Here is a 12,112-nt window from a genome sequence, read left to right on the forward strand (position 1 = left end):
AATAAAGTCTTCAATCGATAAATAAATCAACCAAGTAGTAGTTTAATTTAACTATAGGTGCATGTGCAGCAGTTAATTGATTTAATCAATTATTTAAAACATATATTGATTGTTGATCATTTATACAATTATTGATTAATAATTGATCTCTATTTTGGAATGGAACCCTACTATGAATCAATTGATTTGAACATTTTACAATAGAAATATAATTGTACAGGTGACTATTCAATATATTTCTATATTTTCCCTTTTTTAGGTTGTAGTCGACATGTATCTCATTGACCTGCACCTTTATCTTAAATATTTATCTTTTGTAACATCCTTTTGTAGGTCAGACCCTTAGTCTGACCTGACATCATGTGGGTCATTCTCTATGGCTACTGATTGACGTTGGCTTCTTGATTTTGTGCTCTGAACTTCAGAGCACATTCGATAAGTAGATTTTTCATATAGTCACAGTCAAGTCAATAGTCTGCATGAAACGTGTGCAACAGTGCAATTTTTTTGGAGTATGAATGAACCACTTAAGCCCTCTTTAAAATATGAGTGAAAATAGCAGATCTACAAGCTCTGCACAATGCATAATGTTAGCGTATCTGTATGAAGAAAACAGAGAGATGCAAAATACTATAAAAGTGTTACTGTATATCTGACTGCCACGTCAATATATTATAGCTCAGTCGGCCAATGTTATCCATCTGCTAGAATGAGGAGGAGTTTTGTCACGCTGAGTGACTAGACCCCTCAGCTGAGAGAGAGACGAAGATGGGACCCTAACCCTAACCCCCATAAGTATTCCACAGTGCCTCCAAAGTCAAGTATGCCTCCAAGTGATGGATTAGTTTGACAACATAGCATCAGTGTTGTGTAAGTAAATTAAATGTTTTTAGCTTGTTTACACATTATCTCTGCTAATGTTGTATCCATGTTAAAGTGTATTTAAAGACATCAAAATATTTTTTGGGGAAAAACAATAAAGAATTTCCAATCACATCAAAATATTTGATGGCCCTTCTATAGTAACCCCCTGTTGAAGATCCATGTGATAGAGGGAATTTGCCTCAGATCGGCCTTGCAAGTTGAGTCCCAGAAGTTGTGTCTTTGAGTTTGGGTATCTATCTGAGTTACTGACTGGTCTTAGTTGAAATAAGTTCTGTGGAAGTCAACTCTTAGCAGAATTATTTTGTTTCTTAAATGGTTTTCCACCACAGCTCCCTATATATGTACTCTGTCTACTAGTGAAGTCAACTGACTCAGAGTTGACCTAAACATTTTTGAAGTGAAGTGAAGTTGGGAAGTTTCCTGTTGGCTGCTTTTCTATATGCCCCCTGTGTAGGTGTGCAGATTTTCACAATTTAAATCAAAACAACTTCTCCAGGCAGGGTCCCAATATTACTTGAAATGGGTGTCCAACGATGGCCTAAAGAAAATCAACCTAGAGGTCCAACTGTGTCATCATTATCACAAATCAGTTTCAAATGTAAGTGCTTACATACGCATTATTACGTAAAATGATTGAATCATACATGAAGGGGTGCTCATCTGGATTTGGCTGAGGCCCCCTGGAACTCCTGACGGGGAAATCCCGCTAAGTCAAACGCCGATAAGGCAAACGCTGATAAGGCAAACGCAAATGTACGGTCTCCTACCGTAGTGATCTTCTGCCGTCCCGTTAAGGAAACAGAGTAGCCTCCTTATTTAATTTGGGTCCCCATCTGGAATCAATGGGGGTACATTTACTGTAATCAAATTACTGTCTTAGGAATGTGACAAAAACAAAAAAATAGTATTGAACTCAAGTCTCCATGGCATGAGTCTAAAAAATAAGTAATTTTGGGGGTGAACTACTCCTTTAAGTAATTAATGCCTGGTTATTATTGTTAAAGATGTTTCTTACATTGCTGCTTTCATTCATCAAATCAATTTCTGCCTACTTTTTCAGTTTTATTGGATGAAATTGTAGGCCTACTCATCATTTTCTAATGCTAGTAATTAAAGCAAGCCGGATTAAAGTATCAAACAGGCAAAATTCGACAGAAGACAGGATGTTAAAAGGTTTTAAGGAAAGGATCCCCAAATATACCCCTGCTTGGAGAGTTGTAAATAGGCACTATAGGCCTAGTCAACCTGAAAATTGGGTAGTATATGACTTCGTGGCGCAACGGTAGCGCGTCTGACTCCAGATCAGAAGGTTGCGTGTTCAAATCACGTCGGGGTCAATCTTTGAAAATTATTATGACCTTATTGGAAATGCCATTGACGTTAGTTAGCAGAGACGGATGTGCAACCAAATTAAATACAGTTCTTTCAGTGGAGTTATTTCTATATCTAATTAGAGGTTAACTGTATTCACCTGGGAATGTTGGCATCTTGTCCCGCAAGTAGGAATAACTAACTAGAAATACTGTTCCTTCGAAACAGTGTGGGCTCGATTCCAACCCAACAAATAGGATACTTTAAGGTACTGTAAGGTACAGTACCCTACAGTATTGTACTGTACCTTACTATACTGTACTGCACCTTACTGTACTGTACTGTACTGTACTGTAACTTACTGTACTTTACTGTACTCTACTGTACTTTACCTTACTGTACTTTACTGTACTCTACTGTAACTTACTGTACTTTACTGTACTCTACTGTACCTTACTGTACTGTACTTTACTGTACTCTACTGTACCTTACTGTACTGTACTGTACCTTACTGTACTGTACCTTACTGTACTGTACTTAACTGTACTCTACTGTACCTTACTGTACTATACTGTACTGTACTCTACTATGCCGTACTGTAACTTACTGTACTGTACTCTACTGTACCTTACTATACTGTACTTTACTGTACTCTACTGTACCTTACTGTACTCTACTGTACTTTACTGTACTCTACTGTACCTTACTGTACTGTATTGTACTTTACTGTACTGTACTTTACTGTACACTACTGTATCTTGCTGTACCTTACTGTGCTGTACGTTACTGTACTTTACTGTACTTTACTGTACACTACTGTACTGTACTGTACCTTACAGTACTGTACTTTACTGTACTCTGCTGTACCTTACTGTACTTTACTGTACTCTACTGTAACTTACTGTACCTTACTGTACTGTACTTTACTCTACTCTACTGTACTGTACCTTACTGTACTTTACTGTACTCTACTGTACCTTACTGTACTGTACCTTACTGTACTGTACTTTACTGTACTCTACTGTACCTTACTGTACTATACTGTACTGTACTCTACTGTGCCGTACTGTACCTTACTGTACTGTACTCTACTGTACCTTACTATACTGTACTTTACTGTACTCTACTGTACCTTACTGTACTCTACTGTACTTTACTGTACTCTACTGTACCTTACTGTACTGTATTGTACTTTACTGTACCTTACTGTACTGTACTCTACTGTACCTTTCTGTACTGTACCTTTCTGTACCTTACTGTACTTACTGTACTCTACTGAACCTTACTGTACTTTTACTGTACTCTACTGAACCTTACTGTACTGTACATATTCTATGTGTTCTAGATCTACATTTTTGATTCTGTGTTTGGGAACCAGCAACTGTCAAATGGACTCCAACTGTAGTGGAGTATATTGAGTGCATATACATATTGGCTAACAATCCCAGATCACATCTGTCCTCCACTATGTCTATAACCAAGGCGTTCTTCTATGTGGCCACTCCAGACTGAGGAGTGGAGCACGGCTTTTATTGTGTTTGTGGATCTGACTTGGAAATGCATTGGTTTTGATATCTCCCTGACAACCAACAACAACCACTAATATGGCTGACTGTCCCTGCGGGCTCTAGGATATATGGCTATGGGATTTACATCCCATCGCCCGGACTTGATTCTTGATCACAGCTGTGTAATCAGTAGAGTGGAGAGGGACATTTATTTATAGTTTTAACTATAACTATAGTTTTATACATCACACAGCTTAGATATTTGGATCAAATCAGAGAGCAGACCTGTGTGAACGCATTGATATAAATAGCATATCTGAAGTGTGAATATTGCAGCCACAGCGCCTTAATATAAACATGGGTCCCTTTCCTCACTAAACCCATTGGAAATGCATTGGGTGCTTAAAGTTAAACATTTTTATTTTTTTATAATTATACTACAAAACATTTCAAAAAGAAAAATACACGCACACTTGTCCTCAGTAAGCTGAACACATAAAAATTTGAATGGTGTTGAAAGGTGTAAGCGTTTAAGAGATGAAGCGCGCCAAAGTTTTGAGGATACTGACTAGTATAGAAATAAATAATGAAGATAACATACGTGTGCTCGCCTTCCAGGCGAGCCCACAATAAGGTAAGAGCCAAGAGGACTGAGAATGTATACTGAATGTTTTATATCAGACACAATTTGGAAAGGGAGTCATTCAGGACAGAAATGTGTGCAGACTGTCTGAAACCTAAAAAATTGGCCTGAAAAACATCTATCAATCAAGGGCATGGGGAGTTAAAAGAAGATTCCCATCGAAAGGGGCTGTCATTCACTGCCATAGTTTTTCCCTTTCTCCTTGTAGGCTAGTTTGTATTTTGTTTCTTCTTTTTTTCACGTGTTGTTGATTGAATACACAGGATGTCCAGGACTTTTTTTGTGCGTGTTATCATTTTAGCCTGTTTTTCTGTGGAACCTCTGTCCATAACGGTTCAGATCCCGGCAAATGAGAGCTTAACAAAGGTGGACGGTATTGAGTACCACATTTTGGGCGACTGGAATGTGGATGTTTTGCGTAAAGAAGCACCCCTGTTCAAGTCCTTTAATGGGTTATGTAATCAATATGGCCTCACTCAGCTGGTCACCGTACCCACCAGGGTGACAGAGCACTCCCAAACCCTCATAGATCTCGTCGTAACATCTGACAAGTCCAAAGTCACCGCTAGCGGGGCTATTGTATGCGGTCTTAGTGATCATTACATGATCTACGCTACGCGAAAAATACACAAACCCAAGGCTAGTGGCCACAAAACTGTCGTAGCTAGAAGCCTTAAGAACTACTCCAGTGAGGCTCTTAATCACAAACTAGCGAGTACAGACTTTACCCCAGAACTGCAGTGTACAAATGTCGAAGGAGCATGGTGTGGTTTTAAAACCAAATTAACCGATGCTCTAGACGACGTGGCCCCCTTGAATACCACCAGGGTTAAAGCCCGCCAACAGCAATGGTATAACTCAGATATTGCCGAATCAGCTAAACTCAGAGACAAAAAGTACGATGAAAAACGAAAGTGCTGCAAAAAGCTCAGAAAAAAATTCAACCATGACCTCAATAAACAAATCAAACATCTTACTGCTCAGTGCAAGAAGCTTAGAAACCAGACAACCGCCCTAGTCAAATCCGCCCAAAAAAACTACATCGACGAAAAAATCGACGAATACAAAAACAAACCACGAGACCTATGGAAGTTGCTTAACAACCAATTAGGCTTAAAACCTAAAACCATTTGCCACAACATAAACATCAAAACGGACGCAGCTCTCATTTCTGACAAATGTGAAGTGGCTACCCATCTTAACAAAACCTTTACCACCACAGCCCGTAAACTGGTCGAAAGACTGGTTGCCCCATCTGGGCGGTATGGTGTAAAATTTGTTAAAAAATTCTACAAAAAACTGGGCGTCAGAAAAAACTGTTTTAAACTTGCCACAGTGACAACTGATGAAGTGTTTAAGAAACTGAGTGCCCTACCTCAACACAAGGCCACTGGCCTTGATAAAATTCCAGCTAGATTTCTCAGAGATTCAGCCGCCACCATTGCTCCAATCATTACCCACATAATTAACCTTTCCATTGAACAGGGTCATGTCCCCCAGGACTTCAAACTAGCAAAAGTAACCCCCCTGCATAAAAAAGGTAGCAAACTAGACCCTGGAAACTACCGCCCCGTTTCCATTCTTAGCTCCATATCCAAAGTCATGGAGAAAATAGTCTACGAACAGATTGCAAAATATCTTGATGAGAATAATCTGATTTACGAGTTCCAATCTGGATTCAGAAAATCTCATTCCACTGACACATGCCTTCTCTATTTGACTGACCAAATCAAACGCGAAGCGGATGACGGCAAATATAGCGGCATGGTCATGATGGACCTCCAGAAGGCATTTGACACCGTAAATCATTCTATTCTGATTGAGAAACTAAAAGCCATCGGTCTTGACAGCGCAGCAGTGAGTTGGATGCAATCTTACCTGGTGGGGAGGGAACAGGTGGTGGAGATTAACGGTACCCTGTCCCCCCCCCTCCCAGTAAGCTGTGGTGTTCCTCAAGGTAGCATACTGGGGCCTCTGTTGTTCCTAATATACGTGAACGACATGGCATCTGCTTGCGACTGCAATCTGTTCCTGTTCGCGGATGACTCGGCTCTCCTAGTCTCGGGCAAGGACCACTTGCAGGTTGAAAAGACACTTAACTCTGAACTAAGTAAGATCTGCACATGGCTTAACGATAATAAATTATCAATTCACTTGGGAAAAACTGAGTCCATCCTCTTTGGAACAAATCATAACCTCAATAAAGTCGATAACTTCACAATCAAAGTGGGTGACAAGGTCATAACACGAAAAAACGAAATCTCTTACTTAGGATGTATCCTTGAAGCTAATCTTTCCAGCGAAAAGATGACTTCTAAAGTAATAAATAAAATCAACCAACGAACTCGCTTCCTACAGAGGATCGCCCCAATGGTCAATTTCAACACACTGAAGACCATAGCTGGTGCAATAATCCAGCCCCTATTGGAGTTCACGTATGGTATCGTGACGCCCCACAAGCCCTTAAAACTAAACTCCAAACAGCCCAAAATAAACTAATTAGGGTCCTGCTTACCCTTCCCTATCAGACTCACCTCACCGCTACTCACCAGTTAAGAGTGGGGTGGCTCAGAGTAGATGACAGAGTACAGCAACTTGCAATGGGCCTGGTGTACAAGATACACTACACCACTATGATACCCAAGTACCTGTCAAAATACTTTATAAACATTAAGGATGTCCATAACTACAACACCAGAGGCAGCGCCACAGATCACTTCCAACCCAGAGTCAAAACCAACAAAGGGTCAAACTCGTTTTTCTGCTATACCACCAAAATGTGGAAAGCCTTACCGAAGGCCATAAAGGAGTGTGGATCACTAGCATCCTTTAAAATTGCCCTAAAAAACCACTTACAGGCAGCAGCCGTTCGCAACTGGTAAAAAATGAACCTAGCCCAACCCTACCCTCCCCTGCCCCTTCTTTGTATATACTGTTTGTTTAGACTTACTGTTCTCTTTTTTGTTTTTTCTTTACATATCTACTGCATAGTACTGTGTTCTATTTGTCTGTCATTCAATGTTATATGAGATACTTAAATGGTTTCCAGTGGAAATAAGCTTAGTCTTTTCATGGATCTCCTTTTAGTAGACCTTGTACCAGTGAACTGTACCGTCATGAAACTGTACCTTTTCCTATGCAAACTTCTAATAAAGTCTTCAATCAATCAATCAAACCTATTTACGGTTTGACACTTTAGCCATCAGGAAAACCATGAGGAAAACAGGTAAATCCTGTTAAATAATTTTAACCAGTAGATGTCACTAAAGATCCATGTGTGATAACTGAAATTAGAGTTTACATTTCGTTCCACATTACAGTTCAGAATGATTATAATGTATTTAGTATTGATTTGTAATGCAAGTATAAGACTTCAACTTTAAAATGCTGTTTTTATAGTAATGACAATTCCACACATGTTTCGTTATCTTAAATTATATTTTCCCAACAATGCATTCATTACTCCATAGAAATGAAATGGTTCTCATAATTTATCCCATTGCAAATAGCTACTCAGATTATGATGATGACCCTATTTTAGCCTTTTTGCCATGGCAGTGCTTTTAAAGCAACAACACGGTTACCATAACTGCAGGTCAGTGGTCAAATCCTCTTTTTCAAGACAGAGACAGTCAGGGACCTCAGGAAAGATGAGCTGATCTCATCTGTTTGACTTGGAGAGGGATATAGAGAGAAAAATGGAGAAAAGCTGACTTCTAGAGGTGACCTCATGACAGCTTCTCGCCATCTCTGCAAACAAACACTGTGGGGGGAATCAGCACAGTGTTTCCCGCTATAGGGGCGTTGTGGTGGCATTGAGGGATGGCATTGGGGTGAGGAGACGAGGGGATGAGAGAGGTTTTAGGGGATGGTATGTTTGTTTTCTCCGTCAAGTTGGTCCAGGGAGCCAAGAGCTGCTTGTTTTTGATGGGAAATCTTGATGAGGAGGAGCAAGAACTTGGTTTCTGGGCAGTGGTAAACTTTATTTTACTTTACATTACTGGAGTATTTCCAATTTTCAATAATTTACTTCTACTTAACTCCACTACATCTCATAGAAAAATATTGTACTTTTTACTCCTCTAGAATTATTTGAAAACTTTAGTTACTAGTTCATTTGAAGATTATTACAAAACATACCTCTTCAGCCCTGTTTGAACTTTGGCTATTTGAAAATAGAGATCTACAAGGTCACTTGCCTTGTAGAGCTGACATTTTCAAAAGATCTTACTACATGTTATACATAATTATGATACCTTGTGAAACGGTATTGATGCCATAACCTTTGTACTTTTACTCGCGTACATTTTGATTGCCTGACTTTTACTTTTACTGTTTCTGAATGATACTTTTACTTAAGTAAAGAAATCTAGTAGGCCTACTTTTTCCACCCCTGGGGCTGGGCCTGGGCTTCCCACTCACCGGTCCAGGTGTGCATAAAGATTTTAGACCACATCCTCTCTCAGGATATTATTTGTATTTATTTTGTTTACCGTCCAGTGAAATATGAGGCTTATTTTCATACGCATGTAAAACAAGCTTTGAAAAACAGTCTTCCTACTTTTCTCTGGGCTCCAGTTTCTTTTACCAGAACTCATCTATGGTTATATACAATAGTGTAAAGGCCTCAGCTACAAACCAGAAAAGAAGTTCGATGTTTGCCTCAATTGTTCTGTTATTTCCCCTATAATTTAACAGAGTATTCATAAAACGAGACTACTGTTTCCACACTGTGCTGTTTGATATGTTTGTGTAACAAAATGGTTACATTGCAGTAGTGCAACCAGCCCAGTACCCTGTGCCAGCGGTCTTTCTCAAACGATCACATACACACATCTGACAGGATGCTTATTGTTACACCACCCGGGAATAGTTGATGTTGGAGCGCTTCACATTTTGTACATCACCTCCCTCTATTGCCCTTGTGCCTTCCCCACACGGCAAGATCCCCTGAATGTCAGTTTAAATCTCAGTGTATAAAAATAGACTTGTCCATTCTTTTTCACACCCAGAGTTAACAGTAGGCCTAAACTAAAAGGATTTTGCTGTGCATTAGCCCAAAGCCAGCCAAGATGGGCCAGTAGCGTAAGAGTGCAACACATGGCATAAACCCTGCATGCCAAGCCCTCATCATCAACCTCATCTTTCCAATCTTTCAAACCCTTCACTTTCCTTTTCTGCCAAGCTCAGGGTGGCATTTCTCAACGTCTCAGCTGATTCATGGCTGGTAGATTGAGCTTAAACACAATAACTAAGACAGAGTTGTTGGCCAAGGTCTGTCAGATACATAGGGTCACACACACGCACAGGGGCGACGGCAAAGAACGAGCCATTGAAAAGTGCTGTGCTGTTAGCTCAGCTTGCTGCCACACTGTGGGAATTTGTTTTTTCACTAAACAGAGCACAGCAGCAGTGCTGGCTTGGCTTGGGAGGAAGACAGTAAAAGATAGACTTACTGGCAGGGAGGCATACTAAGAGGGGGGGAGAGAGGAATAAAGAGATTTTACAGTGATGACTACTACTACTACTACTACTACTACTACTACTACTACTGATACTACTGATACTTCTACTATTACTTGTCTACTTGACTTTCTGCCAATGAGGTTTAGTAGCATATATAGGGAGTGCTCTATTTATTAGGGGTGTAACGATACATTTAATAGCGATTCGATACATATCACGATACATGGTTGACGATACGATACATGGACGATATTGGTTCATTCATGGTGATACGATACGATTCGATTCAATGATTTAAAATCAATATAGTAACTATTTAGCAAAGACATTAAATCTGTGTGAAAGGTGTGGATAGTGCAGGTTTTAAAGGGAAAAATGTCTTATTATGGATATAAATAAGTAAACACAGTGATTATCTGCCAAATACATGGACATTGTATTTTGACAAACCTGCACCTTGACATGAACCCAGAGATTACACACATTTATCGATAGACCAGTGTAGCTATATGGAAAGGAAAAGTAATTAAACCCCTCCTTTTCATTTTTTCTTCTTAAAAATGCTAAATACAATGCACAAGTAGGTAGTATCGATACAATCGATTCTTTGCACTGCCGATTCGATACGATACAAAATAAAACGATACGATTCGATTTTAGCTGTTTTCATTTTGATATACTTCGATTTTTTAAGTTAAAAACGATATTTCGATACAGTTACTATATCGTTACACCCCTACTATTTATTGTCACATATACAGTAGGCTATATACCAGGGGTTCTCAACCTTTTCAGGCTGCGACCCCCCAAAATAATCATATTTGAACTTGGGACCCCCAGCCCTGACAAGGAATTGTATGAGTTGAGACATTACATTCAGTTTAACCCGGTCCCACATAAATACTGTGAAAATAGCCGCCTTGCAATGTAGATCAACTGTTTTGACAATTTCTGCCTCTTTGTTATATCACGTTGATTTGGTCAATGTTTGACCAGTTTTTAAAGTATCCTGTAGTTTGTTGACTTTTGATGCATTAATGGTCTTTATTTCATTAAAATGTTATGTTAATACAAAGGTCTTAAAAGTCTGTAAACTGTCACTTTACTGTCATATCGGGACCCCCAAAAATCATGTGGGGACCCCCCTGGGGCTTTAAATCCACAGGTTGAGAACCAATGACATACAGTATGGCGAGTATGCTATACAATACAATACACCTGGGATAGGTATTACGTAGAAACATTGCATGCAGTGAAGTTCTTGTACACAGAGCTTACTGTAGGCCTACCTCAACAGTGTGGAAAACAGATATCAGAAAACCTTTTAGATTTGGCCTCAGGTCTAAAAGAGTTAAATGAACATAGGATTTGACTGTGTTAGCACACAGTGTGCATGCTGGCTGAGGTGTGAATGAGGCAGCAGTGCTTAGGTGTTGTCCTCCCAGAGCACTGAAGCATCTGCTGCACAAACATCCAGTATAGAGCAGGTTGGTGTGTGTGTGTGTGTGTGTGTGTGTGTGTGTGTGTGTGTGTGCGTGCGTGCGTGCGTGCGTGCGTGCGTGCGTGCGTGCGTGCGTGCGTGCGTGCGTGCGTGCGTGCGTGCGTGCGTGTGTGTGTGTCAGAGATGACAAAAGTGGAAAAGTGTTGGTCTAAATAACCATATTGTAATTGCATGTGTGTGTGTGTGTGTGTGTGTGTGTGTGTGTGTGTGTGTGTGTGTTTGCACACACTGACATATAAACATACTCTACATTGGTAGCCTATGTTTATGTGTTAAAGTGTGTTCGCGTGTGCCTGCTCACTGGTGTGTATGTGTGTATGAGGTGTCTTTCAGTGATTTGTGTGTGCATGTTTTGGCTTGCATGTATGTATGTATGTGTGTGTGTGTGTGTGTGTGTGTGTGTGTGTGTGTGTGTGTGTGTGTGCGTGCGTGCGTGCGTGCGTGTGTGTGTGTGCACATGTAAGGGGGGAGAGGGGGTTAATCATGGCCCAACTGGCTCCCCCTGTTGCCGTGACATGTTTATTACTGCTCAGAAACACATGCTGTCAATGATCACTTATTCTTTGGGTATCAGTTATCTCAACATTATGGCCCATTAGTATTCTCTGGAAACCAATTCAATTAACTCTCCCCGGGGGCCTGGGGGCGTAACACTGCATCAATCTGGCAGCAGGGGAGAGTGGCTGTCAAATCAGCTTGTGTGTGTGTGTGTGTGTGTGTGGGGCGTGCGAGGGAGAGAGAGAGAGGGAGGGGGCGAGGAGGTCTGACAGTTACTCTGTGTATGTTGGAAAGCTGGAT

This window comes from Nannobrachium achirus, assembly GCF_963921795.1.
Source record: "Nannobrachium achirus genome assembly, chromosome: 2".
In the NCBI taxonomy this organism is placed as follows: Eukaryota; Metazoa; Chordata; class Actinopteri; order Myctophiformes; family Myctophidae; genus Nannobrachium; species Nannobrachium achirus.